Below are 23667 nucleotides of genomic sequence, written 5' to 3'. Positions count from 1 at the left end.
CATATTTACATTCAGGTCACTCAACAAAATTGTTTCTTGCTAAATTAAAGCATTTTATTTAGGTGGAAATTATTTCCATAATTTTATTATGTTCCGGGAACAAGTTATTTTTTTGAGTGAACTAACACAGAATAGCAACAATGACCAAGCAATACACAAACAATTAGAGAAAAAAGAAAAAGGTATTTAGGTCTATATATTTATTAAAAAGCAACAGCAATTTTTAAACAACGTACATTTTAATAAATAATGACAAGGACGAACAAATAGACCATAACATCTTATACATATATATATATTTAGGTTTATATATATATATATTTATATATATATATATATATATATATATATATATGTATATATGTGTGTGTATATATATATATTAGTGTGTTATTTGACCCAGAGGACCCCCAGAACAATGCAACGTTTGTGGAATGTTTTAAATAAAGTTATGGTTAAAAAAAGTCAGTCACAGCGCACATGTTTTCAATAATAAGCCCCGCCCCAAACATTTCAAGCTTTCACACCGGATTGGCTGACCGTTGTGCCACTATTTAAACTCCTGTGTTGACAGCTGCACCAGAGGGAGAGGAGATGCTGACAGATCACAGATGTAAGTTTGACGTTACTTTGTTTCCTCACTGACATCAGTCTTCTTCTCATCTCTTGTCTTTAATGAAACGATCACAGTCACCTGTTTGTGTCTCACTCTCTGTTTGCAGCATCAACGCAAACCTGCTGCAAACCCGGACTGGTATTCATGGACGGACTGAACTGGATTCGGTTTGCTGGTGTGAGTACAACAGAAACTCATCACAACCAAACAGAAACAAACACACTTAACACTTAAATGTAAGTGTACAATCAAACTTTAACACATTTTTTTAATCATATGACATTTAAACTAATATTTAGTTTGGAATGAGTATCACATAAAACCTGAAGTGGAACTCCACTGAATATTATCATTATTATTATTATTGTTACTGAGTTATGGCGTAAAAACCCATGTCAGTGTTTTGTAACCTAAGAAAACCAATGTGATGTAAGTAATTATTGAACAGTCTATTTATTAATTTAAATAATGAATGACACTTTAGTCATTTCTTAATGGTGTATTTATGTATTTAAATAGTTAATGACTGACTTCAGTAATTATTTAATGGTGTATTTATTAATATGAATCATCTGAAAAGGCTTGGGTTTCTAGTAACTAACTGGTGCTAACTAACTCAGCAGCCAGGAGTCACACTGTGAGTGGCTAATTGGAAGAATCAGTACAGGAGAGGAAAGTAGAGGAAACCAGGTGCATGTACAGTGAATTTGGTCAATATCGCTCCTTGCAATAAAGAGTTACAGGGTGCAGTCACTTCTCGGCAGGGCCTGCCGAGAAGTGACTGCACCGTACAACTCTGGATTGTTAGGGCTTACATTCTCTGTCTTTTCAGCATGAGCAGTCGAGGAAAACTGGTGCATGTACAGTGAATTTGGTCAATATCGCTCCTTCAAACAAAGACTTATAGGGTGTACCCTCTATACAGTATTATATCTACCAGTAGACATATACACTCACTACCTCTTAACTGATGCGCGTTCCCATCGGGGGCAGTCTCTTTTCGGCACTACACCGGCCAGATTTGACAGGAAGCAACGTGGGCTCTATTCATTTCTAATCAGTTTGAACGATTTAGCAGCTTTGAATCAAATCTTCCTCTATTTATAGGAACTCTTAAGGGTTAAGATATGACAGCAGGACCAGGCGCACCTTCAACCAGTGGGAGGGCCAAGCTGAAGTGGACCAGGACCTGCTTCTTCTGGGAAATGGACCTCCTCTACTTCAAAGAGCAGACAGTGAGGAACATTGTGGGATGTATACCTGCGTCTTCTCAGGTCTGCAGAGTCTACACATGGTTCCGTCAATAAGTGAGTATTGCATTGTTTTGGCTCTGGTTGTGTGTTTTCTACTTTCATTGGCTACACTATTAAGTACACAGGGTATGATGGTGGTGGCAGTGACACGTGCTGTGGTCTTCTGCAGGTTCAATGTGTTGTGCCTTCAGATGGTGTTCTGCACACTTTGGTTGCAGTGATTTGAGTTCCTTTTGCTTTCTTATCGTGGCCTTTCTTCTGATCTTTGACCTCAACATGGCATGACTGGATATTTTCTGTTTTTCACACCGTGGTTGTGCAAGCAGTTTGTCAAATACTACCAGTAACCATGCCACATTAAAAGCTCCTTGAATCACCTTTCTTCCTAATGCTGATAGTCTGTTTGAACTTGATTTGGGCGTCCTGATCATGTCTACCTGCCTAAATGCAATGACTTACTGCCATGTGATTGGCTCATTCAATCAGTGTGTTCATAAACAACAGAAAATGTGTACCTAATAAATTGGCAGGTGTGTCTGTTTAAATCCAACCAGGATATAGAAGGGATATAGAAAGCAGTTTATAGTAGACATGTAGTTTTTCCTCTGCAGGCATAGATGGGTGGAGTTTGCACTGCAGCTTCTGTGGCGTTTGTTTTGTTCACCGTTGTTGTCGCTCTCCCACAGTGTGTAAGCTGACCATTCGTGCCAGTATTCAAACTGCTGACAGATCACAGATGTAAGTTTGACGTTACTTTGTTTCCTTGTTTCCTCACTGACTCCAGTCTTCTTCTCATCTCTTGTCTTTTAATGAAACCATCACAGTCCCATGTTTGTGTCTCACTCTCTGTGTGCAGCAACAATGCAAACCTGCTACAAACCACAGACTGGATTCGGTTTAGTGGCATGAGTACAACAGAAACTCATCACAACCAAACAGAAACAAACCACAAACACACTCAACACTTGAATGTAAGGAAGCGAATGTCTGTTGAATATCCAACCTGAAACTGATTTCAGCGCGGTACGTTGTCGGCGTAACCTCGGCCTGTCCTGATGAAATGATCCGCTGGCTCAGACGTCTCTCAGATGCTTGGTGTGATCCATAGATTTGTGGTTGACGTGTTATTTTGTTTTTAATGTAGACATTTTGGATAGTATTAATAATTGATTTTACCTTCGAATTTTAGATTTATATTAAAGTCGCACGGTCACTGCATATGTATTTTGTTAAAATCCCAAGTCTCCACCTCACCTGCCTCCTCACTGCCACACCTACCTGGATCACACCCCTAATCCTATATAAACCGCCCCTTCCGCCCTTTGACCCCCCTATTTTCCCTCCAAACAATCCACGAGAACAAAGGGACACTGGCTGTGAGTTTTATGGACGTTCACTCATTTAATGATTCATTTGGTTGATACTACATCTTGTCTGAAGACTTACTTATTGTTTGTGTTTCATTATACTAGAATCCTGAGTTTAATCCTTTGCTAAAGAGAGGAAAGTAAGAGTGGACGTATTATTGATGTAAGTCTAAGACAACCTCATTTCTTATTGTATATTTGATACTTTCTAGATTGTAATATTTCCTTTATCATTTTCATATAGACAAAATCATCCACCATTACCCCTCATCACCAACTACCGTTTACTTGGAAATAAAATATTGGAACTTGGAAAGCTGCCTGGATCCTGTGTTTAAATGTGCACCCAACATATGATGTTCAGTGAATCACCGCCACTATAGTGTACAGTTTTTTCATATTTGTGTATGTATTTTAATATAAATGTAAAATTGTAAGTTCAAATAAATAATACATTAACTGTCAGTCGATGTAGTGATATCTATGAGTAGTCTAGTGAAAAACAGACGTAGCACCTTCAGTAGCTCCTTGTGTTTTATGTCACAGGTCTCCATCAACATATGCAGCGCACCTTTGCACTCAGGCATGAAGAAACTGGGAATTCAGCTCCTCCTTGCCAAACTAAAAGAGACACGACCTGCACTCTTTAGTGAAGCTCAAGTGAGTGAAAGCGGATGGTGACACCCACACACTGTCAAAGTCATCGTTGTAGCAATGCTTTAGCTGGAAAAGAGTTTTAATATGTTACGTCTAGTCGTGCCAAAATGTCCTGTGCTTTGTTTTCCATGCAGCTCTACAGTGAATTCCACAGAATCACCAATCCATATCTACCATTGTCCTTCTACACTGCACTTGACAAATATGCACCCCAGCTGCTGAAACTTGAACAGAAGAGGAAGACTGGAAGTTTTGGTGAGAAGATGGAAGATGTTTTGATGGCATATGAGGACCATTTGCATTACATTGCTGTTGAATGTGAGGAGTAGAGCTTAACACCCCCCTGTGCAAACAGGACAAAAACATGACTGCAGCTAGAACAGCAGCCCTGGCTGGCCTGCTGCTGTATTTAAAGGAGGATTCCACTGTTTCAACAAAAGTCTTTTTTCTATTCTCCTTTTCCCATATCCATAGATCAGTACATTCATATTCAAAGCAAAGTCACTGATGCTTTCTGCTGTGTGTTTATTGTGTCTTTAACATCTTTTACTATTGGTACTACAAAGATTCAGATACATGTGTGTGTGTGTGTGTAAACTGATCTTTATCAGATATTTTGACAAAACCTCAGTAACAAGTGAACACACAGACTGGAACTCTCTCCTCATCATATAGAAGGAGAAAAGAAGGGTGATGATCTTCCCTAAATAAGCTTGTATTCTCAGTTTGGTATAAGATGTGAGTACAGTGTAACGCTACATTTCACAACTAATACATGCAACATGTTTACCTTTTTATTGACAGCGCTTCTATTTGACTATTGCATCAAGTAGTGATGATGACATCATGTTTTCTTTTTTAAGTTGAATGATTTGTCTGAATACACTGAAAACACTGAACATGTGTTTGTTCCCTTTTCAGGATGAGTTGGAAGCAACCCAAGAGGGGCAGTGGCTCTGGTGGCAGTAGTGAATGAAGATCAGGTTCCTGCTGGAGTTCCCTTTGAAACTCACCATGTGTCTCTGGTCCTCACAATCAGGTTGTAATGGCTCACGCACTGATCTATGATCTCCATTTCAAGTTGTCAGAAGTAGAATGTAATAATTTGATTTAGTAGAAAGAAAAGAGTCAAGTCAACTTAAGTATTAACATTTGTATAAAGAAGATCATTTCAGTTCAGATGAATCCGTTTCACATAAGTGTCACATACTTAGTAGTTTTGATTAACTGAATGTAATTAGGACAATGCACTTTACCCAGGTTACTTTAACAACAAATACTTGAGTTACTTGTACTCAAATCAAATACTTTGTTATGCTTCAATTGTTTGAGTTAATAAACTTAATTGGTTTCCTAAATGGTTTAAGTTGAACTAACTCATTCGCCGCAGACAAGATACATTCTCAACATTAACTTCATAAAACTGGAGACCACTGTGGCTACATTGTTGAAATTAAAGAAACACACTCAGTGTAAACATAGCCAAAATCTGGAATTATATAATGAGGTCACCCCGTGACGCTTCCACACCGAGGCTCATTTCACCACCGTGGACAGCGCTATGAAATCACGGCACACACTGACAAATAAACTCATGCGCATGCTCAAGATACAATACAATTTCAAATGCACAAGGTTGTAATACAATGGCTATTCTTTTCTTTTTTTTAAGATACAAGGAAGTGTGGTGCGGCGTTGCGCTGCGCACAGTCCACGTCGACACTCGCGCAACAAGCACCGCTAAAACTGGAGACCATTATGGCTACATTGTTGAAATTAAGTAAACATACTCAGTGCAAACATAGCCAAAATCTGGAATTATATAATGAGGTCACCCCGTGACGCTTCCACACCGAGGCTCATTTCACCACCGTGGATAGCGCTATGAAATCACGGCACACACTGACAAATAAACTCATGCGCATGCTCAAGCTACAATACAATTTCAAATGCACAAGCTTGTAATACAGCAGCTATTTTTTTCTTTTTTTTAAGATACAAGGAAGTGTGGTGCTGCGCTGCGCACGGGACACATTGACAAATAAACTCATGCGCACGCTCAAGCTACAATACAATTTCAAATGCACAAGGTTGTAATACAGCAGCTATTCTTTTCTTTTTTTTAAGATACAAGTAAGTGCGGTGCAGCGCTGCGCTGCGCACAGTCCACGTCGACACTCGGCTCAACAGGCACCGCTAAAACTGGAGACCATTATGGCTACATTGTTGAAATTAAAGAAGCACACTCAGTGTAAACATAGCCAAAATCTGGAATTATATAATGAGGTCACCCCGTGACGCTGCCGATACAGAGGCTCATTTCACCACCATGGACAGCGCTATGAAATCACGGCACACATTGACAAATAAACTCATGCGCACGCTCAAGCTACAATACAATTTCAAATGCACAAGGTTGTAATACAGCAGCTATTGTTTTCTTTTTTTTAAGATACAAGGAAGTGTGGTGCGGCATTGCGCGCAATCCACGTTGACACTGGGCGCAACACGCACCGCTAAAACTGGAGACCATTATCGCTACATTGTTGAAATTAAGTAAACACACTCAGTGCAAACATAGCCAAAATCTGGAATTATATAATGAGGTCACCCTGTGACGCTGCCGACACCGAGGCTCAATTCATCTCCGTGGACAGCGCTATGAAATCACGGCACACATTGACAAATAAACTCATGCGCATGCTCAAGCTACAATACAATTTCAAATGCACAAGGTTGTAATACAGCAGCTATTCTTTTCTTTTTTTTAAGATACAAGTAAGTGCGGTGCAGCACTGCGCTGCGCACAGTCCACGTCGACACTCGGCTCAACAGGCACCGCTAAAACTGGAGACCATTATGGCTACATTGTTGAAATTAAAGAAGCACACTCAGTGTAAACATAGCCAAAATCTGGAATTATATAATGAGGTCAACCCGTGACGCTGCCATACAGAGGCTCATTTCATCACCGTGGACAGCGCTATGAAATCACGGCACACATTGACAAATAAACTCATGCGCACGCTCAAGCTACAATACAATTTCAAATGCACAAGCTTGTAATACAGCAGCTATTGTTTTTTTTTTTTAAGATACAAGGAAGTGTGGTGCGGCGTTGCGCGCAATCCACGTTGACACTGGGCGCAACACGCACCGCTAAAACTGGAGACCATTATGGCTACATTGTTGAAATTAAGTAAACATACTCAGTGCAAACATAGCCAAAATCTGGAATTATATAATGAGGTCATCCCGTGACGCTTCCACACCGAGGCTCATTTCATCACCGTGGACAGCGCTATGAAATCACGGCACACATTGACAAATAAACTCATGCGCACGCTCAAGCTACAATACAATTTCAAATGCACAAGGTTGTAATACAGCAGCTATTGTTTTCTTTTTTTTAAGATACAAGGAAGTGTGGTGCGGCATTGCGCGCAATCCACGTTGACACTGGGCGCAACAAGCACCGCTAAAACTGGAGACCATTATCGCTACATTGTTGAAATTAAGTAAACACACTCAGTGCAAACATAGCCAAAATCTGGAATTATATAATGAGGTCACCCTGTGACGCTGCCGACACCGAGGCTCAATTCATCACCGTGGACAGCGCTATGAAATCACGGCACACATTGACAAATAAACTCATGCGCATGCTCAAGCTACAATACAATTTCAAATGCACAAGGTTGTAATACAGCAGCTATTGTTTTCTTTTTTTTAAGATACAAGGAAGTGTGGTGCGGCGCTGCGCTGCGCACAGTCCACGTCCACTCGGCTCAACACGCACCGCTAAAACTGGAGACCATTATGGTAATTGTTGAAATTAAGGAAACACACTCAGTGTAAACATAGCCAAAATCTGGAATTATATAATGAGGTCACCCCGTGACGCTTCCACACCGAGGCTCATTTCATCACCGTGGACAGCGCTATGCAATCACGGCACACACTGACAAATAAACTCATGCGCGTGCTCAAGATACAATACAATTTCAAATGCACAAGGTTGTAATACAGCAGCTATTGTTTTCTTTTTTTTAAGATACAAGGAAGTGTGGTGCGGCGCTGTGCGCAATCCACGTCGACACTGGGCGCAACACGCACCGCTAAAACTGGAGGCCATTATGGCTACATTGTTGAAATTAAGGAAACATACTCAGTGCAAACATAGCCAAAATCTGGAATTATATAATGAGGTCACCCCGTGACGCTTCCACACCGAGGCTCATTTCACAACAATGGACAGCGCTATGAAATCACGGGACACATTGACAAATAAACTCATGCGCACGCTCAAGCTACAATACAATTTCAAATGCACAAGGTTGTAATACAGCAGCTATTTTTTTTTTTTTTTAAGATACAAGGAAGTGTGGTGCGGCATTGCGCGCAATCCACGTTGACACTGGGCGCAACACGCACCGCTAAAACTGGAGACCATTATGGCTACATTTTTGAAATAAAGTAAACATACTCAGTGCAAACATAGCCAAAATCTGAAATTATATAATGAGGTCACCCCGTGACGCTTCCACACCGAGGCTCATTTCACCACCGTGGACAGCGCTATGAAATCACGGCACACATTGACAAATAAACTCATGCGCACGCTCAAGCTACAATACAATTTCAAATGCACAAGGTTGTAATACAGCGGCTATTCTTTTCTTTTTTTTAAGATACAAGGAAGTGCGGTGCCGCGCTGCACTGCGCACGGGACACATTGACAAATAAACTCATGCGCACGCTCAAGCTACAATACAATTTCAAATGCACAAGGTTGTAATACAGCAGCTATTGTTTTGTTTTTTTAAGATACAAGGAAGTGTGGTGCGGCGTTGCGCGCAATCCACGTTGACACTGGGTGCAACACGCACCGCTAAAACTGGAGACCATTATGGCTACATTGTTGAAATTAAGTAAACATACTCAGTGCAAACATAGCCAAAATCTGAAATTATATAATGAGGTCACCCCGTGACGCTTCCACACCGAGGCTCATTAAACCACCATGGACAGCGCTATGAAATCACGGGACACATTGACAAATAAACTCATGCGCACGCTCAAGCTACAATACAATTCCAAATGCACAAGGTTGTAATACAATGGCTATTCTTTTCTTTTTTTTAAGATACAAGGAAGTGTGGTGCGGCGTTGCGCTGCGCACAGTCCACGTCAACACTCGCGCAACAAGCACCGCTAAAACTGGAGACCATTATGGCTACATTGTTGAAATTAAGTAAACATACTCAGTGCAAACATAGCCAAAATCTGGAATTATATAATGAGGTCACCCCGTGACGCTTCCACACCGAGGCTCATTTCACCACCGTGGACAGCGCTATGAAATCACGGGACACATTGACAAATAAACTCATACGCACGCTCAAGCTACAATACAATTTCAAATGCACAAGGTTGTAATACAGCAGCTATTGTTTTGTTTTTTTTAAGATACAAGGAAGTGTGGTGCGGCATTGCGCGCAATCCACGTTGACACTGGGCGCAACACGCACCGCTAAAACTGGAGACCATTATGGCTACATTTTTGAAATAAAGTAAACATACGCAGTGCAAACATAGCCAAAATCTGGAATTATATAATGAGGTCATCCCGTGACGCTTCCACACCGAGGCTCATTTCATCACCGTGGACAGCGCTATGAAATCACGGCACACATTGACAAATAAACTCATGCGCACGCTCAAGCTACAATACAATTTCAAATGCACAAGGTTGTAATACAGCGGCTATTGTTTTCTTTTTTTTAAGATACAAGTAAGTGTGGTGCGGCATTGCGCGCAATCCACGTTGACACTGGGCGCAACACGCACCGCTAAAACTGGAGACCATTATCGCTACATTGTTGAAATTAAGTAAACACACTCAGTGCAAACATAGCCAAAATCTGGAATTATATAATGAGGTCACCCCGTGACGCTTCCACACCGAGGCTCATTTCACCACCATGGACAGCGCTATGAAATCACGGGACACATTGACAAATAAACTCATGCGCACGCTCAAGCTACAATACAATTTCAAATGCACAAGGTTGTAATACAGCAGCTATTGTTTTCTTTTTTTTAAGATACAAGTAAGTGCGGTGCAGCACTGCGCTGCGCACAGTCCACGTCGACACTCGCGCAACACGCACTGCTAAAACTGGAGACCATTATCGCTACATTGTTGAAATTAAGTAAACATACTCAGTGCAAACATTGCCAAAATCTGGAATTATATAATGAGGTCATCCCGTGACGCTTCCACACCGAGGCTCATTTCACCACCGTGGACAGCGCTATGAAATCACGGAACACATTGACAAATAAACTCATGCGCATGCTCAAGCTACAATACAATTTCAAATGCACAAGGTTGTAATACAGCGGTTATTCTTTTCTTTTTTTTTAAGATACAAGGAAGTGCGGTGCGGCGCTGCACTGCGCACGGGACACATTGACAAATAAACTCATGCGCACGCTCAAGCTACAATACAATTTCAAATGCACAAGGTTGTAATACAGCAGCTATTGTTTTCTTTTTTTTAAGATACAAGGAAGTGTGGTGCGGCGCTGCGCTGCGCTGTGCACAGTCCACGTCCACTCGGCTCAACACGCACCGCTAAAACTGGAGACCATTATCGCTACATTGTTGAAATTAAGTAAACACACTCAGTGCAAACATAGCCAAAATCTGGAATTATATAATGAGGTCACCCTGTGACGCTGCCGACACCGAGGCTCATTTCATCACCGTGGACAGCGCTATGAAATCACGGCACACATTGACAAATAAACTCATGCGCATGCTCAAGCTACAATACAATTTCAAATGCACAAGGTTGTAATACAGCGGCTATTCTTTTCTTTTTTTAAGATACAAGGAAGTGCGGTGCAGCACTGCGCTGCGCACAGTCCACGTCGACACTCGCGCAACACGCACCGCTAAAACTGGAGACCATTATGGTAATTGTTGAAATTAAGGAAACACACTCAGTGTAAACATAGCCAAAATCTGGAATTATATAATGAGGTCACCCCGTGACGCTTCCACACCGAGGCTCATTTCATCACCGTGGACAGCGCTATGCAATCACGGCACACACTGACAAATAAACTCATGCGCGTGCTCAAGATACAATACAATTTCAAATGCACAAGGTTGTAATACAGCAGCTATTGTTTTCTTTTTTTTAAGATACAAGGAAGTGTGGTGCGGCATTGCGCGCAATCCACGTTGACACTGGGCGCAACACGCACCGCTAAAACTGGAGACCATTATGGCTACATTTTTGAAATAAAGTAAACATACTCAGTGCAAACATAGCCAAAATCTGGAATTATATAATGAGGTCACCCTGTGACGCTGCCGACACCGAGGCTCATTTCACCACCGTGGACAGCGCTATGAAATCACGGGACACATTGACAAATAAACTCATGCGCATGCTCAAGCTACAATACAATTTCAAATGCACAAGGTTGTAATACAGCGGCTATTCTTTTCTTTTTTTTAAGATACAAGGAAGTGCGGTGCCGCGCTGCACTGCGCACGGGACACATTGACAAATAAACTCATGCGCACGCTCAAGCTACAATACAATTTCAAATGCACAAGCTTGTAATACAGCAGCTATTGTTTTTTTTTTTTTAAGATACAAGGAAGTGTGGTGCGGCGTTGCGCGCAATCCACGTTGACACTGGGCGCAACACGCACCGCTAAAACTGGAGACCATTATGGCTACATTTTTGAAATAAAGTAAACATACTCAGTGCAAACATAGCCAAAATCTGGAATTATATAATGAGGTCATCCCGTGACGCTTCCACACCGAGGCTCATTTCATCACCGTGGACAGCGCTATGAAATCACGGCACACATTGACAAATAAACTCATGCGCACGCTCAAGCTACAATACAATTTCAAATGCACAAGGTTGTAATACAGCAGCTATTGTTTTCTTTTTTTTAAGATACAAGGAAGTGTGGTGCGGCATTGCGCGCAATCCACGTCGACACTCGCGCAACAAGCACCGCTAAAACTGGAGACCATTATCGCTACATTGTTGAAATTAAGTAAACACACTCAGTGCAAACATAGCCAAAATCTGGAATTATATAATGAGGTCACCCTGTGACGCTGCCGACACCGAGGCTCAATTCATCACCGTGGACAGCGCTATGAAATCACGGCACACATTGACAAATAAACTCATGCGCATGCTCAAGCTACAATACAATTTCAAATGCACAAGGTTGTAATACAGCAGCTATTCTTTTCTTTTTTTAAGATACAAGGAAGTGCGGTGCAGCACTGCGCTGCGCACAGTCCACGTCGACACTCGCGCAACACGCACCGCTAAAACTGGAGACCATTATGGTAATTGTTGAAATTAAGGAAACACACTCAGTGTAAACATAGCCAAAATCTGGAATTATATAATGAGGTCACCCCGTGACGCTTCCACACCGAGGCTCATTTCACCACCATGGACAGCGCTATGAAATCACGGGACACATTGACAAATAAACTCATGCGCACGCTCAAGCTACAATACAATTTCAAATGCACAAGGTTGTAATACAGCGGCTATTCTTTTCTTTTTTTTAAGATACAAGGAAGTGTGGTGCGGCGTTGCGCTGCGCACAGTCCACGTCGACACTCGCGCAACAAGCACCGCTAAAACTGGAGACCATTATGGCTACATTGTTGAAATTAAGGAAACACACTCAGTGTAAACATAGCCAAAATCTGGAATTATATAATGAGGTCACCCCGTGACGCTTCCACACCGAGGCTCATTTCACCACCGTGGACAGCGCTATGAAATCACGGGACACATTGACAAATAAACTCATGCGCACGCTCAAGCTACAATACAATTTCAAATGCACAAGGTTGTAATACAGCAGCTATTGTTGTTTTTTTTTTAAGATACAAGGAAGTGTGGTGCGGCGTTGCGCGCAATCCACGTTGACACCGGGCGAAACACGCACCGCTAAAACTGGAGACCATTATCGCTACATTGTTGAAATTAAGTAAACATACTCAGTGCAAACATTGCCAAAATCTGGAATTGTATAATGAGGTCACCCCGTGACGCTTCCACACCGAGGCTCATTTCACAACAATGGACAGCGCTATGAAATCACGGGACACATTGACAAATAAACTCATACGCACGCTCAAGCTACAATACAATTTCAAATGCACAAGGTTGTAATACAGCAGCTATTGTTTTGTTTTTTTTAAGATACAAGGAAGTGTGGTGCGGCATTGCGCGCAATCCACGTTGACACTGGGCGCAACACGCACCGCTAAAACTGGAGACCATTATGGCTACATTGTTGAAATTAAGTAAACACACTCAGTGCAAACATAGCCAAAATCTGGAATTATATAATGAGGTCACCCCGTGACGCTTCCACACCGAGGCTCATTTCACCACCGTGGACAGCGCTATGAAATCACGGCACACATTGACAAATAAACTCATGCGCATGCTCAAGCTACAATACAATTTCAAATGCACAAGGTTGTAATACAATGGCTATTCTTTTCTTTTTTTTAAGATACAAGGAAGTGTGGTGCGGCGTTGCGCTGCGCACAGTCCACGTCGACACTCGCGCAACAAGCACCGCTAAAACTGGAGACCATTATGGCTACATTGTTGAAATTAAGTAAACATACTCAGTGCAAACATAGCCAAAATCTGAAATTATATAATGAGGTCACCCCGTGACGCTTCCACACCGAGGCTCATTTCACCACCATGGACAGCGCTATGAAATCACGGGACACATTGACAAATAAACTCATGCGCACGCTCAAGCTACATTACAATTTCAAATGCACAAGGTTGTAATACAGCAGCTATTGTTTTGTTTTTTTTAAGATACAAGGAAGTGTGGTGCGGCGTTGCGCGCAATCCACGTTGACACTGGGCGCAACACGCACCGCTAAAACTGGAGACCATTATGGCTACATTGTTGAAATTAAGTAAACATACTCAGTGCAAACATAGCCAAAATCTGAAATTATATAATGAGGTCACCCCGTGACGCTTCCACACCGAGGCTCATTTCACCACCATGGACAGCGCTATGAAATCACGGGACACATTGACAAATAAACTCATGCGCACGCTCAAGCTACAATACAATTTCAAATGCACAAGGTTGTAACACAGCGGCTATTCTTTTCTTTTTTAAGATACAAGGAAGTGCGGTGCAGCACTGCGCTGCGCACAGTCCACGTCGACACTCGCGCAACACGCACCGCTAAAACTGGAGACCATTATGGTAATTGTTGAAATTAAGTAAACATACTCAGTGCAAACATTGCCAAAATCTGGAATTGTATAATGAGGTCACCCCGTGACGCTTCCACACCGAGGCTCATTTCACCACCATGGACAGCGCTATGAAATCACGGGACACATTGACAAATAAACTCATGCGCACGCTCAAGCTACAATACAATTTCAAATGCACAAGGTTGTAATACAGCAGCTATTGTTTTCTTTTTTTTAAGATACAAGGAAGTGTGGTGCGGCGCTGCGCTGCGCTGTGCACAGTCCACGTCCACTCGGCTCAACACGCACCGCTAAAACTGGAGACCATTATCGCTACATTGTTGAAATTAAGTAAACATACTCAGTGCAAACATTGCCAAAATCTGGAATTGTATAATGAGGTCACCCCGTGACGCTTCCACACCGAGGCTCATTTCACCACCATGGACAGCGCTATGAAATCACGGGACACATTGACAAATAAACTCATGCGCACGCTCAAGCTACAATACAATTTCAAATGCACAAGGTTGTAATACAGCAGCTATTGTTCTCTTTTTTTTAAGATACAAGGAAGTGTGGTGCGGCATTGCGCGCAATCCACGTTGACACTGGGCGCAACACGCACCGCTAAGACTGGAGACCATTATCGCTACATTGTTGAAATTAAGTAAACACACTCAGTGCAAACATAGCCAAAATCTGGAATTATATAATGAGGTCACCCCGTGACGCTTCCACACCGAGGCTCATTTCACCACCGTGGACAGCGCTATGAAATCACGGCACACATTGACAAATAAACTCATGCGCATGCTCAAGCTACATTACAATTTCAAATGCACAAGGTTGTAATACAATGGCTATTCTTTTCTTTTTTTTAAGATACAAGGAAGTGTGGTGCGGCGTTGCGCTGCGCACAGTCCACGTCAACACTCGCGCAACAAGCACCGCTAAAACTGGAGACCATTATGGCTACATTGTTGAAATTAAGTGAACATACTCAGTGCAAACATAGCCAAAATCTGGAATTATATAATGAGGTCACGCCCTGACGCTTCCACACCGAGGCTCATTTCACCACCATGGACAGCGCTATGAAATCACGGGACACACTGACAAATAAACTCATGCGCATGCTCAAGCTACAATACAATTTCAAATGCACAAGGTTGTAATACAGCAGCTATTGTTTTCTTTTTTTAAGATACAAGGAAGTGTGGTGCGGCGCTGCGCTGCGCTGCGCACAGTCCACATCCACTCGGCTCAACACGCACCGCTAAAACTGGAGACCATTATGGCTACATTTTTGAAATAAAGTAAACATACTCAGTGCAAACATAGCCAAAATCTGGAATTATATAATGAGGTCATCCCGTGACGCTTCCACACCGAGGCTCATTTCATCACCGTGGACAGCGCTATGAAATCACGGCACACATTGACAAATAAACTCATGCGCACGCTCAAGCTACAATACAATTTCAAATGCACAAGGTTGTAATACAGCAGCTATTGTTGTTGTTTTTTTAAGATACAAGGAAGTGTGGTGCGGCGTTGCGCGCAATCCACGTTGACACTGGGCGCAACACGCACCGCTAAAACTGGAGACCATTATCGCTACATTGTTGAAATTAAGTAAACATACTCAGTGCAAACATTGCCAAAATCTGGAATTGTATAATGAGGTCACCCCGTGACGCTTCCACACCGAGGCTCATTTCATCACCGTGGACAGCGCTATGAAATCACGGGACACATTGACAAATAAACTCATGCGCACGCTCAAGCTACAATACAATTTCAAATGCACAAGGTTGTAACACAGCGGCTATTCTTTTCTTTTTTAAGATACAAGGAAGTGCGGTGCAGCACTGCGCTGCGCACAGTCCACGTCGACACTCGCGCAACACGCACCGCTAAAACTGGAGACCATTATGGTAATTGTTGAAATTAAGTAAACATACTCAGTGCAAACATTGCCAAAATCTGGAATTGTATAATGAGGTCACCCCGTGACGCTTCCACACCGAGGCTCATTTCACCACCATGGACAGCGCTATGAAATCACGGCACACATTGACAAATAAACTCATGCGCACGCTCAAGCTACAATACAATTTCAAATGCACAAGGTTGTAATACAGCAGCTATTGTTTTGTTTTTTTTAAGATACAAGGAAGTGTGGTGCGGCGTTGCGCGCAATCCACGTTGACACTGGGCGCAACACGCACCGCTAAAACTGGAGACCATTATGGCTACATTGTTGAAATTAAGTAAACATACTCAGTGCAAACATAGCCAAAATCTGGAATTATATAATGAGGTCACCCCGTGACGCTTCCACACAGAGGCTCATTTCATCACCGTGGAAAGCGCTATGAAATCACGGCACACATTTACAAATAAACTCATGCGCACGCTCAAGCTACAATACAATTTCAAATGCACAAGCTTGTAATACAGCAGCTATTGTTTTGTTTTTTTTAAGATACAAGGAAGTGTGGTGCGGCGTTGCGCGCAATCCACGTTGACACTGGGCGCAACACGCACCGCTAAAACTGGAGACCATTATGGCTACATTTTTGAAATAAAGTAAACATACTCAGTGCAAACATAGCCAAAATCTGGAATTATATAATGAGGTCATCCCGTGACGCTTCCACACCGAGGCTCATTTCATCACCGTGGACAGCGCTATGAAATCACGGGACACATTGACAAATAAACTCATGCGCATGCTCAAGCTACAATACAATTTCAAATGCACAAGGTTGTAATACAGCGGCTATTCTTTTCTTTTTTTTTAAGATACAAGGAAGTGCGGTGCCGCGCTGCGCTGCGCTGTGCACAGTCCACGTCCACTCGGCTCAACACGCACCGCTAAAACTGGAGACCATTATCGCTACATTGTTGAAATTAAGTAAACACACTCAGTGCAAACATAGCCAAAATCTGAAATTATTTAATGAGGTCACCCCGTGACGCTTCCACACCGAGGCTCATTTCACCACCATGGACAGCGCTATGAAATCACGGGACACATTGACAAATAAACTCATGCGCACGCTCAAGCTACAATACAATTTCAAATGCACAAGGTTGTAATACAGCAGCTATTGTTTTCTTTTTTTGAGATACAATGAAGTGCGGTGCGCCCGGCCAGGTGCGTGTCGGTCCTCACTGAAGCCGCGCGGCGTGGCGCACAGTCAATATCGACACTCCGGCGCGACACGCACCGCTGCCGCGGAACCACCAGGCTCCCCGGTCACGACACGTACCGCCGCCGCAGCGCACAGCACCGGAACCGCAGTGCGAAACGCACAACAGCCGCGGAGCCGGCGCAACACGCACCGTGGCCGGGGAACCAGCGTCTCAGCAGACGCTATCCCTGCCGTGAAAACGCGGAAACACACTAAACTAAAAACAACACTCAAAAAATGCAAACTGGGTGTCTGTTACCTTATCCTAAGTCTAACATGTAACTTCTATTATATAAAATCATTTTTTGTAGTTGAACAGTTTTAAAACATGCAGTTTTACCATTAAATGCAACAATTAAAAATTTACTAGAATAATTTATGTTAAAACAACCTAATTCTAATGGGTTAAGATTGCAAACCAATTCTGCTTACAACTCCAGAGCAGTAGGTGGCAGTAATGTGCACATTTCTAATTAGTAGTTCCCCTCTCTGAAGGCCATGGTGAAAGGTGGCATGGCCTTTGACCTGGCAGGTAAAGAGGAACCGCCATTTTGAGATACAACATCACATCACCTTTACCATCCATTGAACAGAAAACAATATGGCTGCAGAAATGTTATCGACAGTTGGTTATTGTCCTCTTTTGCATTTCGGATGATTTTTTTTTTGTTACTGGGCGTTTTATTAGAGTGGATTAATATCCGACTTTCACCATGCACACAGCTAACTAAACTCACGAGTTAGCATACGACAACGTTGACGACACACGCAGACTCATCTACAAAACTAGCTGTCCCAAGAGTTCTTGGTATCTTTTTCAGAGCACCGTAAAAGATACCAAGAACTCTTTCCTAATGTGCAGCTTCTACCCAAACACCATTACTTAGAGCACTATCCTACACTCATCAGGAAGTTTGGTCCTGTCGTTGGTCTCTGGACAATGTGATTCGAGGCTAAGCACAGTTTTTTTAAGCATGTCATTCGACACTCCAACTGCTTCAAAAATGTGCCCCTCTCACTAGCTTTTAAGCATCAGTTCATGATTTCATATCACATGAGAGCATCGAGTTTTGAAAGGCCTGTTCTTGAGATGACAAGTGTCTCAACAGTTTCTGTCGATGTATTAAAAGACGAAATTGTTGAGAATATTAAGCAAAAATTTCCTGGTACAAGAGAGGTGCATTTAACTAGGTCTATGTCAACCAAAGGTGTAAGTTTCAAAAAGGGCATGATTATAGCTCATGGGTCTACAAGTGGACTTCCTGATTTTGGACAGATTGTTCACATTTTTGTTATTCAGGAGAGACTGTTTTTTATGGTTAAGAGACTTAGTGGGTGGTATAGTGAGCATCACAGAGCCTTTGAGCTCATGCCATGTCCAACCAAAGACATAGATCTGATTGAGCTTAGTGACCTAGCAGATGACTACCCTCTGGTAGACTACTTTGTAGGGGGTCTCAGAATGGTGACATTAAAAAGACATGTTATGTTATTTGGACTGTCACTGCTCTCTTGGAATTAAAAAAAAAATAGGTGTGCTTATGAGTTATAGATTTATCAAAACAATGCTTAAACTAGCCTGAAAATAGATGAACTGGTGAAAAATAATTGAATGCAAAAATGACAATAAATGCAGCATTAAATTGGCAATATCATAAACTAGGTAGCTATATTATGTATCATGTAACTCGTAGCTTTCTGTCTGAAATAAGTTTTGTAACAGACAGCTTTACAATTATTGCTTTGGGCTTTTGAGAACAGTTTTTTTTTTGTTTTTTTTTCCAGAAATTACATGTATAATGATGAATCTAGATATTATATTTTAGGATAACCAATGAAAATAAGTCTCTCAACCTTAGATAATATGTACACTTGTACAAATAGATTTTTATACGTGTGTTTGTTTTTATTCCCAGATTATTGTGAAATGGCTACAGTGAAACTCAGAATCATCCTCGGGGATAAACGATTCCCAGAGACTGACCCTGCAAGATGGGCTTCCAGAGACTGTTGGTGAACTTGTTCAGAACATAAAGAGGGGTAGAGGAGCACTTCAGGCTGCAATTTATGGATACGGAGTTTGGCAGTGAATTTACCAACTTGACTTCAATGTCAGAGATCCAGGACAAAAGTACCTTAAAACTTGTCTTTGATTCAGCTGCCTCTGTCCTGCCTGGTGGTTCACCCCCTCCACCCTACTCCACTCCTGCCACATCAGGGTCTGGTAATGAGTCATCACTTTCATCTGGTAGCTTGTGTGATATTTACAGATATTTTGTCTTCACCTGAGTCCATCCCTTCAAGATCCTCTGGATGGCCTGTTGTTTTTTTTCTTCCTCGATTCCCATATGATTGTGAGCTGCAGCTGGACAGAGCCAATACTGCATTCAAAGAGAGCGGAACTTTATTGAATCCAGACATGAGACTTAAAACTGCCATTCTTGACAGTTTAGCTGAAGAAATTGTTAAATACAAAGTGTACCCCTCAGACAATGAGGTTGAAGAGGTTGCCGAAGCCCTTGTGTCATCACATCCATGTTTGAAAGAGCCAGGCTCTGCCACTGGATATGGTGGCTGGAAGGTGAGCTTAAAGTACAAACTTGCCAACTACAGGAGGAAGCTCAAGCGGCTTGGATGTCCAGAGGTGGAACTGAATTCCCTGACAAATAAACCTGTAGACAAATGCACTCCTGCTTATGGTGTAAAGAAGCCCAGAAGAGCCCAAGTAAATTACTGCCCCACCTACCCATCTGGTGAATCTGCAGAGACACTTGAAAAGATAAGAGAGAACCTGCTTTTAGACGTAAGGAAAAGGAACAATGAGGACACACTGGCAGCAATGATGGAGAAGACCTTTGCACACAGAAGGCAAGAAGTTATTCGTGATGCACCCTTAATTGCGGATTACAAAACCAGATGGCCAGCTCTCTTCTGTGTACGTGAGGTAGGTGAATAATAGCACAGTGCTCATTCACTTTAATTGAAATATGTTGTCTTCATTTAATATGTACAGTGTGATTTATATCAGCCAACAAAATGTGGGCAAGCCTTTGAAGTAACTCGTGAGCTGATTCAGGATTTGGTGATAGATGACAATTGTTGAACTAGTAGCTCATTTCAATGCTATGATAGTCAAATTTGCTTTTGTGTGCCCTTTTTTTCCGTTTAAGCTAACTGCTGAATTCAAGAGGATTACAACCGTCAGTTTGCTGTCCAAGTTCTTCTCCAAGCTGGATGCTCACTCTTCGAAGTTGATGAGGGTGTCTGGCAAGAAAGGTGGCGTTCAAGGATGAAAAATTAGGAGCATCATGTTACCCATCACCCAGGTATGATAATAGAAAAAATGTGAAACTGTCAAACCTGTACAGCTTTAATATTTCAAACTTAATGCATGACATTAAAGAGGAACTGTCAGAGGGTTGGAGAGAAATAAAACTAGATGTGGGTAATGCACTTTTTTGAAGAAGGATCTGATAAATATGAACCTTAGGCAGATGTGCCGATGTCCACTGATGTTGCAATGGTAGTTACTGTTTCCTGGGACCACATGCTTTCATTTGACATTTCTATGATTAATGATTTCTATGATTGAACATACAACCACTGCCCCATGGATATTGTGACTTCATATATCATAAACAATGGTCAATAAAGATCGTTACATTTGAAAGAAAGTTTAATTCAATGTTTTGTTTGTGAAATCTTCTCTACCTGTTGATTAATAGGTTATCTTTTTTCAAGGTTTTTATTTGCCATTTGTGCTTAAACAGACAGTCCAGGCACATTGGAAATCTTGTACGGGTTCTCCGAGTCAGTTGTAGAAGTGAGTATGTCCTAAATACTCAGACTGATGCCATTGATGTCAGAAGAGAGTGCATCATCAAAGCCCTGTGTGTGTACCTGAATGAAGAGCCCAAGAACCTTGTGAAAGAATACATGGTATGTAATTTAGTTTTTATTCACCAGTCCTACATATTAATTAATATAAATTTGATAAATGATAGCTGTTTTACTCTGTGTGTGTGTAAAATGGGACAACATATCTTTACATATATATCCTATATTTCCCCCTTATTTCTGTGAAGAACACGGATGGTCAAAGCATTGAAGCTGCAATCACGGAGACTACATTTGGAATCTTTGTCATTCGCAAGGAAGGCGAGGAGCCAGATGTTGGACCGGAAGATGTAGGTATTGTTCTGGAGGGTGTGGAAGTTCTGCATGAGTTGGGAAACATACCACTTGCTGTGGTGATGTTGTTCGCGCTTGTTTATGCTCTTGACCTCAGCTACCCGCCAGAACTGAGATACACATTTGAAGCTTTCCAGAAGATCATCTCCATGATGATCTTCTTGATGGAAACGGACTCTCAAAAAAAAATCAAACACTGAAAACTCTACTTGCACGTTAGTCATCCTCAATAGAGTAAACTACAGATAGGGTTACTCTTATGGGAAGGTATTTGAAGCCATTAGAGAATTTACTAAAATCGGAAGCTGTGTTTTTGTTTTAATACTTCTGACTGTTTCTATTTTGGGGTTACACATTAAAATGGTTTGAAACAAAGGTAGGGTTAAAAAAAAGTGTTCTTTTCAAAAGGAAACTACTTTGACACTTGAGATATAAGTATGCACAATGCAGTATTTTCAGTTTGTTCTCAAACATTTTTCTTTGCACTCAGTTGCCAGGACCACTTTCTGCATATAGCTTTGTAACCAGCTTTGATTTGATTGTTTTTTTTTAGTCAGAAAGCACTAAATATAAATGTAACATGTACACTACCCTAATAAGGTACAATTAGTTTAACAGATAGCTATTATTTAGATGCGTTATAGCTTCGAAAGTCTAAGGTTTGGGCTGAATTCAGAAGAACAGGTCTGACTCTAGGAGTGGAGAGGAAGACACAGAACGCAGTTTAAGTTTGGTGACACCATATAATTGTGAACCATTACCAGAATTATTTAACAAAATACAAATGGCCATTCATATACAACAATACAATATGTACAGTTCCGATCATATATATATACAAATTGACAATAAATAAGTTTTAGGGAACAGTCTGTATTAATGGGTGAATGTGTGTAATGTAGGTGTGGAATGTTAATTGAGTGTAAGGGCAGAGAGAGAGAGGAGCGCCTGTGCCAAGGAGCCTCCTACCAGCCCGACCAAAGCAGTGGAGGTTTCCAAGGATCTTCAAACTTGACTATACTCTTATACTTCTCGCCATCACCTGGCCTGTATGGAAAACAGGACCTATTAAGTATCTCATAATCACACAATAATCCCAATACATATCAGTATATCAATCACAATATTGTACAATATAATTAAATCACTATAAATAAATAACAATATTTGTTATATTACAATATTTATCAATCATTTCAGTATCACCAACAACCTTAGCATGCTTAATATTTTCTGTGGTAGGACATATTCAAAGAAACAGGCATTTACCGCATCAAGTAATATGTAGCGTTAGCGCAACTCACCAATTCCATGATTCATTTAGACTAGGTCTCCGAATCGTATGATCAGCGGCTCCGGTAGTCGGCTCCTATGTTTCAACATTAGGTTACTGTAATGCATTTAGTTCCAGAGTGTTTAAATTACGATATTCCGCGGCGTACTACAACGTACCTCCTGCAAACATTTTTCCCGGCGTGCTCCTCTCACTGCTGCCGGCAGCGAGCCCCAACGGAGTTATGTTACGGCGCAATGTGATGACGTAACGACGCGACGAAATGACGTAACGGCACGACGTAATGACACACGGCATCATTTAACGCTTCACAAAAAAAAGGGAATAATAATGACAATGGGGGTTTTCACCCGGGTTACACCCTCCCCCCTTTAGACCATGCAACTCCTGATGCATGCTAAACATCGTAAACACAAGATTTTACTGCTGCGGTACTAAATGCGTCGCTATAAGCATTAACCAACCCATGAAAAAGTGTCTGCACGACCGTCATAAGCGGATTACCTAATGCCACATACTCAAGGCGATTAGGAGGTTGACGCTGCCGAGTAGAACGTCTGGCGACAGGAATCGATTCATCGACTGGATCAGGTAAGTTTGGAGCTGTAACTGATATCGGAGATGGACTGAGCAATTGCTCACTTTGGCTGGGTGATGTCTCTGCTTGGTCAGGAAGTAGTGATCCTTCAACAGGTAGAATTTCAGGAACACAGGTAGGTAGTATCCCATCAGTCACAGATACTGCTTCACCAAGCGCAGGCTCCTCTTCTCC

The 23667-nt window shown here is 41.8% G+C and overlaps 2 long non-coding RNA genes across 5 annotated transcripts; one reads left to right on the top strand and one right to left on the bottom strand.

Annotated features, from left to right (window-relative positions):
• The first annotated feature begins 383 nt into the window (after nt 1–383).
• On the top strand, nt 384–22411 carry LOC122764441. 4 transcript variants are annotated; one of them, XR_006359691.1, is made up of 13 exons: nt 384–613; nt 723–793; nt 1724–1923; nt 2556–2607; nt 3342–3399; nt 3481–3620; nt 3783–3896; nt 4028–4148; nt 4815–4932; nt 19327–20354; nt 20581–20736; nt 21181–21349; nt 21496–22411. It is a non-coding gene; the product is annotated as an uncharacterized LOC122764441 (long non-coding RNA). The 4 variants fall into 4 exon arrangements; XR_006359689.1 differs by having other exon boundaries at nt 3481–3641; XR_006359690.1 differs by lacking the exon at nt 1724–1923 and having other exon boundaries at nt 3481–3641.
• Nucleotides 22325–23041, bottom strand: LOC122764442. Its single transcript, XR_006359693.1, has 2 exons — nt 22906–23041; nt 22325–22648 (listed from the first exon to the last, which is right to left on the bottom strand). It is a non-coding gene; the product is annotated as an uncharacterized LOC122764442 (long non-coding RNA).
• Nucleotides 23042–23667: the final 626 nt, after the last annotated feature.

Source organism: Solea senegalensis, unplaced genomic scaffold (genome assembly GCF_019176455.1).
Source record: "Solea senegalensis isolate Sse05_10M unplaced genomic scaffold, IFAPA_SoseM_1 scf7180000017410, whole genome shotgun sequence".
Taxonomy (NCBI): domain Eukaryota; kingdom Metazoa; phylum Chordata; class Actinopteri; order Pleuronectiformes; family Soleidae; genus Solea; species Solea senegalensis.
Note: the sequence above shows the minus strand (reverse complement) of the source record. Positions and strands in the feature narration are given on the sequence as shown.